The following is a 7,530-nucleotide window of genomic DNA, read 5'->3' on the forward strand; positions in this document are numbered from 1 at the left end:
ATATCTGTTGTTTCTTCACATTTCCGAGTGTGCAAAATGGCAACTTTTGTCAAAGTGTTTCTTAAAAGTCACACGTAGTGACCATTTTCACGTATCTCCTGTATGTCTATACCCGCTGCAACCTCCGCAACAGCGGTGTAGACCTTCTCTCACTGTAAGTCAACAGATCGTGATAAATTGTTTGAGAATGAAAGATTGCTCACAATAAACTCTTCATCTTGCATGGCTTTAACGAAGCAACTAAAGGGTCACACATTATACGTGTCTTGGAAGCAGGGCCTGCGAGAGGGAGGGGGGGGGCGATCAGTCGGTGATGGAGCCCCGGGGCCCAGGCAGCAGGACTCATCCCTGGGGCCCGTAATTTCTCTCACCGGCCCTACTTGGAAGACATTCCATCTTGTCCTCAGAGGGGACTTTGACTGAAGGGTCGAACTTTCTGTCTCTCGACCTGCTGCAGTGTTGCCAGAGCGGGTTCGAACCCCAACACCGACTGTGCTGTCTGAGGTTGTCCCTGGGTTTCCCGAAAGACTTTCCAGACGAATGTTGGCACAGTTCCCCTGAAGTCGGCCCAGGACACATACTAACCCCCCTGTCCCCCCCACTCCTTCCTGCTGTTCTCTCTCCATCAGTCCACATCTGTACGCCGCTCGTAGCTACAGTTGCTTCGCGGTGCTAACACGGAATAAATAAATAAATAAAAAAACATGAAAGAATGAGAGCCGCGGAGCACAGCCACACGGCACAGAAGTGGTACGTAGTTGATGTCGTGGAAGTGACGGGAGCCCGCGAACATTAGCATAATGCCACGAGTGTGAACGAAGGTATTACGCTCGTGTTCACGTGTTCCTATCCACTCCGTCATGCGGTGCACCCACTGCCGGCCATCTGGAAATGTGACATTGAAAATGCATAGTGTAACGAAAGAGCCATCATGCACTATATTCTGCACGCGGCTACAAGAGATATGCTGGGCATGGACAACCAGTGCCGAGACCCTATTATGTGCGGCTTTAATGAACAGAGCTTCAGAAAAATGAACGGCTTATAACAGTACAGTTGAGGTCACCACCTCAGACAAAACCATAAAGCATATATAGGCTATATTATACAGTCTGCACCTAGAGAAACTGGCCAAAATTTTCATAAATCCATATGGTGGGTTTTTCCTTCCACAACTGCACTGTACCCAGGACAGGGGCAGATCCAGGGGGGAGCCCCCCCCCCCCCCCCCCCCCCCGAGACATACCTCTACCCCCCATTCCGGCAGATTTTCCTGCCGCACGGCGAATTTTCCTGCTACATGGCGACCCCCCCCCCCCCGTCTTCTCTCTTTTTTTAGTGCCCCCCCCCCCCCCCCCGAGGATCTTCCCTGGATCCGCCCCTGACCCAGGGATATTCCATGGACTTTTGTCTCTGGGAGGGTCTTGGTGTCCCGCATGCCGCAGGGGAGGGGGTGACACCCGTATATTCGACTTCTCTGGTGTTTTTGGCCTTCCTGGCAGGCATTTTGGAAGGTGCTGCAAGATTTGGGAGGGGGGGGGGCATTAGGGGCCTGTGGGTAGGGGCGGATCCAGACCAGCGCTTGGGGAGGGGGGGGGCGGTTTCATTGTCGAAGCGCATACTTGGGGAGGGTAGAGGAGGAAAACGTACCGTAGCGTTTTGGAAGGGGGCGATCGCCTCTTCCCCTTTGGATCCGCCACCGTGTGTGTGTAGTGGGGTAGGAAAAACCCCTGACTGCACCTATTTTCGATATGACCTACTCAGACCCAATATAATCTGAAGAGAGAGCGCTAGCCTTGATGGGTATACGAAATTAAATGGACTAACAAATACCCGTCGGAGGGGTACCGCGAAACGGGCAGAGGTACGCAAAAAGGGTACCTCGGGGAGCTCGTGTGGCGCATAATGAGCGCGGGAAAGGCGCGCGCAGAATCCCCGCGCGTCCTGCGGAGTTTCGTTTTTGGCGCAGTCGCCATTTCGCCCCCTCTCCGCAGTGCGTAATGCACCAGTGACGTAGGTAGGGAAGGGAAGGGAGAGGATTCATCCCTACGAAATGTTCCTGAGTACCTTCCTGGGTCCCTGTAGTACACCTCCCTAACTTTCTCTCTCTCTCTCTGGCTACGGCACTCAGTGGTTTACTCAGAATTTTGTCCGAAAGGGAATGTACTTACACGCTTTTGACGACATATTGTGCAAGCTGACAAAATTTTAGCAGGGTCTCCTCTGGATTTTTCGGGAGTGTTAGGTCGGTTGTGTAAGGGAGGGGGTCTGGGTAAATCACTGAGAGCAGCATTGCAGCTGGTACTTTGCACTACACCCGATAACACCCGAAGGCACAATTATCGCCCGATTTCTCCCCGAATTACCGATTTAAAAATAGCGCCCGATTTTTGCGCCCCCGAATCTGAGAAAGGTATTTAACTCGAAAAAGTCACTCCCTAAAAGCGAGGGCTGGACGAAAAACGAAAGCGCGACGCAGAGGGATTTTTGCGTGTTTCTCTCGGCGGCTACCGCGGATTAGAGTCCTCTGGGGAATCTTGCTCTACATGTCTCTAATTTAAACCACCTACACATTCGAATTAATTAATTCGATCAATTTCGTACGTGTATGATAAGATTTGAGTAGGCCACATCGCGAATAGGTACAGTGCTGAACAAAGGTTGACGGAACACGCGCAGGCGCCTTCCTTCCTCAGGGTGAATTGGCTAGCAGCGAATGGGACCGTACCCAGATCACGTGTTTGGAAGTCCGTACCGTACCATTCGCTGCTACCGTGTCACTCTGAGGAAGGAATGCGCCGGGACATGTTCCGTCAACCTTTGTCCAGCAAAGTACAGCTCCGGTCAACCTTAATAATAACGCTGGAAAAAAAAATCGGTCTCATTTCCCAGCGCGATAAGAGCGCCACCCTTGGGGCACTGAGGGAACATTAAGTGAACAAAATCCTCGCGTTAAACTAACAGAATCAATTAGTTCGATTAAGATTTCCTCGTGGCCCCGCAAGGGTTTGCTGTAATCGCGCTCGCGAACGAGACCACATTTTTTTCAGTGTTATTATTAAGGTTGACCGGAGGCGTACATGCTGTGCAGTTCCTCGAGGAAAGACGCAACGTGCCCGTTTCTCGAGGCCCGCTCTGTTATGTGGAAGTATAACTTACAAAGCGATGATGGACGGAGCTCCTGTAGGGTCGCAGCGTCAATGAGCGACTGTGTCGCAACTGACGCGCAGATGGTGGTTTTCGCCCCTGTTGACAGTGCACTTGAGACGCGCTTATATTGCATGATACTCGTGCATAAGGACTCGACAGCTGCTACTGATAACAATCCGTTGCTGTTGGTATATTGTATGAGTGACTATGGCAGGCGTCGTCTGTATACAACGGGCATTAGAGTTGCCGCGAACGAAGTTCAAAACGATGAAAGTCACTGAAAAGGTTAGCCAGCTGTAGGAGTCGAACCCACATCTTCTGGATTACCGGTCCAGGGCTCTACCAATTGAGCTAAGCTAGCACACCTTCTGAGCGACTTCCAAGGGTGCGTCATCTGATGAAGTTCAAAAGTTGCGCAGAAACAGGGATTTTCCCGGCATTCCCACACACCAATTAAAGTAGCACAGAAGTCATTTTTAACACCCATGTTTTCTTCCTATGAAACTGTTAAGTAGGCCAGTAAGATGCACCACGCGAAGTACCGTAATTTCACGCGTATTAGCCGCGGCTTATGCGCGATTTTTTTTTCTCACGGGTGCTCTGCGGCTTATCCACCGGTGCGGCTTATCTGATGACTATTTTTTCCTGGTATTTTCCCCATACGTCAGTTTTAACGAAAGGGCCGGGCCGACAGTGTCTCTGGAACAGCACTGCCCTGCCGATGCACGAACAGTGCGTAACAGGGACGCGCCCACATTCGAGTAGAATAATCTTCCTGGTGCATTCCCCCAAGCAGCTTTAACGAAAGTGGTGACAGTGATTCACGTCTATTGGAAGACTACTGTCCCATCAATCCATGAAAAACGCCCAACAAGGGCACAATCCGATCTTGGTAAAACTCTATAGAGCTGACCTCCTTTGTTGCACACTATGGACCACAGGGTTTATGGCCTTCTCTATGGTCTCCTTTGTCGTTCAAATCAGTCGTCTCGTATTGCCCGCGGCTTATCTGCGAGTGCGGCTAATCTGCCAAAAAATTTTCAAAACGTTCCTAAAAACGCGTCCTGCGGCTTATCTGCGGTGCGGCTTATACGCGTGAAATTACGGTAATTCACACCACAGAGTCATAATTATCGCAAAAATTGGACTTAAAGTACGCCGCACAAAGCGACCGTGCGCAACGGCTGTAAAGAGCAGTACCAGCCTGTGATCTGCCTGTAATCTCGCGCTGACGCTATAAGGAGAACGCTCGCAGATTGGTCTAGAGAAATGCTGTCTGCTACTCCGCTGTCGTCTGCTACTCGCCTGTTCGGGGTTCTGAAAAAGCCTTTCTCCTGTCTCGGTAATGATTCGGCCGCTCATTCTATCCCCAATTCTCCGGGAGAACTGGCAAAACACACCAGCTCCGGTGGCGCAGCGGTAACGCGTGCGCTTGGAGACTGGGAGGTCCGCGGTTTGAATCCGCGGGCCGGCTGTGCCGTCTGGGGTTTTTCCTGGGTTTCCCTCAGATGTGTAATAGGCCGGCACAGTTCCCCTGAAGTCGGCCCATGGACGCAGCTATCCTCCCCCCGAGCGGATTCCGTTCGGTCTTCCACTTCACCCTTTCCTCTCCTCGTCTCCACCACCTTTCCCTTCCCGAGAAACATGCCGCCTAATCAGGCAGCAGACCTCTCGGGTTCCTCCCAACGACACTCCTCCTCCACTGGCAAAACTGGTTTACGGTGTCAAAGGGACAAGGCGCTGACCCCCACTGACCGGCGAACCAGAACGAGTTCTTCTTATAACGTCATCGGTGACGTGGCATCATACCTTCTCCTCCTCGTAATACCCGGAGTGGTGAAGGCGCGGACCCATGTTTATGTGAGTTTTTTTCTGGGAAACAAATTGCACACATCAAAACCTTTAGCGCCATTCGGTAAAATGACACACACACTTTCATCACACGTCTTAATCTGATTTTTTTTTTTTTTTTGAAGGCCCTCTGTACTCCTTTTACCCACACACAATATTGCGCTCCCCCCCCCCCCCCCCACAAAAAAAAGAAAAGACAAAGGAAGAAAAAGAAACGGCAAAAAATGCGAAAGAATTAAGCCAAGACCCGCAGGCGCTAAATCCTCTTCAACAGATAGCTATCTTTTTCTCGAAAGCAGAGCTCTGCTTGAAAGAAGGGTAGCAGGTCAGATCGCATCAGTGGCATAGACAGAAAAATATTTAGGGAGGGATTCTATTAGGACTCTACATGGGAGAGGAGGATTTCCCATCGTTTCTCTCTCCAAAATGCGCGCGGTTCCCCCCGGACAACGCCACTGACCAGCTCCGATGGCGCAGCGGTAACGCGTGCGCTTGGAGACTGGGAGGTCCGCGGTTCGAATCCGCGGGCCGGCTGTGCCGTCTGGGGTTTTTCCTGGGTTTCCCTCAGATGTGTAATAGGCGTATGCCGGCACAGTTCCCCTGAAGTCGGCCCATGGACGCAGCTATCCTCCCCCCGAGCGGATTCCGCTCGGTCTCCCACTTCACCCTTTCCTTTCCTCCTCTCCACCACCTTTCCCTTCCCGAGAAACATGCCGCCTAATCAGGCAGGCAGACCTCTCGGTTCCTCCCAACGACACTCCTCCTCCTCCTCCTCCACTACGCCACTGGATCGCAGCCAGTCTTATCTTCGGTGGCCACCCTTCCGCAAAAAAGCTTCATTACCCTTTGTACGGCGACTTCATTATAGACCAGTAATTTATCCAGACCTACACCCCCTAACACCCCCGTAAAATATTTGTCAAACGCATGTAAATGCATCCCCTTGTGGAGCTCAAGCCCCCCCCCCCCCCCCCCCCCCCCAAGAAAAAAAAGGACGAAATTCTGGGCCAACAGCTGTGATAGACACTCTCCTTGATGACACCAGAGGCATGAGATATCCCTCCCTGGTACAGATGCGAGTAGCAACCTCGTTAGGACGTCTACGACTGCACTATAAGCCGGTGCCTCGACGCAGTATAATAACTCTGCTCTGACAATTCTCGCTGTACTCAAAGATAGGAAAATTAAACGTAGCGACATCGATCGGATGCAGCTCTCTCTTTTGCATAATGTATAATGAAAAGCCCCGAGACTAGGGAACACGGGACTAGGGACAGACACAAACACGAAGTCTCAAACACAGCTGAAAATTTTACTTCACCTACAAGAAATATATACAGACAGAGGGAAGAGAAACAACCAGTTGAGGACAAAATAGGAGGTCATTTCGGGGGACGAGCTGTCTGTATGTGAAGTAAAATTTTCAGCTGTGTTTGAGTTTGTGTCTGTCCTTTCGTGTTCCCTAGTCTCGGGGTTTTTACATTATGCATCATCTTCACCAGCTCTCTTGCTTCTTAGCTATTTTTTCGTTGTCTCTCTTCTGGTTTGCATACAGATATGAAATCGATAACCAGGGCCGAAGAACCTGACATGTTCTATGAGGACGCGCAGTTAGAAACTGTCGTTGAGATCACACCCGGAAAAGCTTGAGGCAGCTTAGACAAATGCGTCCTTCAATACAGGGGCGAAGACCCCGAATATACCCATCCGACTGGCGGCTTTTGCAAAGACGATTTTTCCTGTGAAAGTTATAATATTGGGGGGGCGCTGGTCACCTTGACGACCTCAGCAGTCTTCTGCCTGTGTCTGTCGACCCTGAAGCAGTAAGAAAATAAAATCGTGCAGGGCTGTGTCGGGGTGCACAGCCGTTGGTCTAACATGAGACGTCTACGATGAATTGGTGTCGTTCGCCGTTATGTCCTTCGGCTCGTGGACAGCGGCGACAGAGCTGCACGCGCCGCGTCAACTTTGCGACGCTCCCGAAACCCGAAGCCGTCTCACTTGCTCGGCGCTGGACTTGGAGTCAGTGATTTATCCAGATCCCCCCTACACCCCCTAACAGCCCCAAATGTTCAGTGACACCCCCTCCCCCCAACTTTTTCACCAGTGTACCCCCTACAGGGGGCCGGTGCCCTTACGATTTCAGCTTTAGACACATGTCACCATAGGCGGAGAGTTTTCAATCTGCCGGACGGGGCCGGGGCACAACGCTCCCCCCCCCCCTTTCATTCAGAGAGGTCAGGCAAGGTGTCGGGAATTCCGTGTTGCGACGTGGTGAGGCAATTTTTTACAGGATTTTCATGATCACTCGCATGAAGCACGCGATTCTCAGGATATCCCTCGATGAGTGTCAGCTGGGTAGACTTCAGGGAGGGGGCCTTCCCTCCCCCCTGGGAAAGTTCCGGGAGGGGGGTTCGCCCCCCCCCCCCTGCAGTCGGCGCCTATGCATGTCACTACTACAGCTGTAATGACGTAACTATAATAATGACCCCCAATTTTTTTATTTTTTTAACGGGTTCTTATCAGTAA

At 51.4% G+C, this 7,530-nt stretch overlaps 1 non-coding gene across 1 annotated transcript; it reads right to left on the reverse strand.

Annotated features, from left to right (window-relative positions):
* Positions 1-3,438: 3,438 nt before the first annotated feature.
* Positions 3,439-3,511, reverse strand: Trnat-ggu (transfer RNA threonine (anticodon GGU)). Its single transcript has one exon. It is a non-coding gene; the product is annotated as a tRNA-Thr (tRNA).
* Between the last annotated feature and the right edge of the window lie 4,019 nt (positions 3,512-7,530).

This window comes from Ornithodoros turicata, chromosome 4, assembly GCF_037126465.1.
Source record: "Ornithodoros turicata isolate Travis chromosome 4, ASM3712646v1, whole genome shotgun sequence".
NCBI lineage: Eukaryota > Metazoa > Arthropoda > Arachnida > Ixodida > Argasidae > Ornithodoros > Ornithodoros turicata.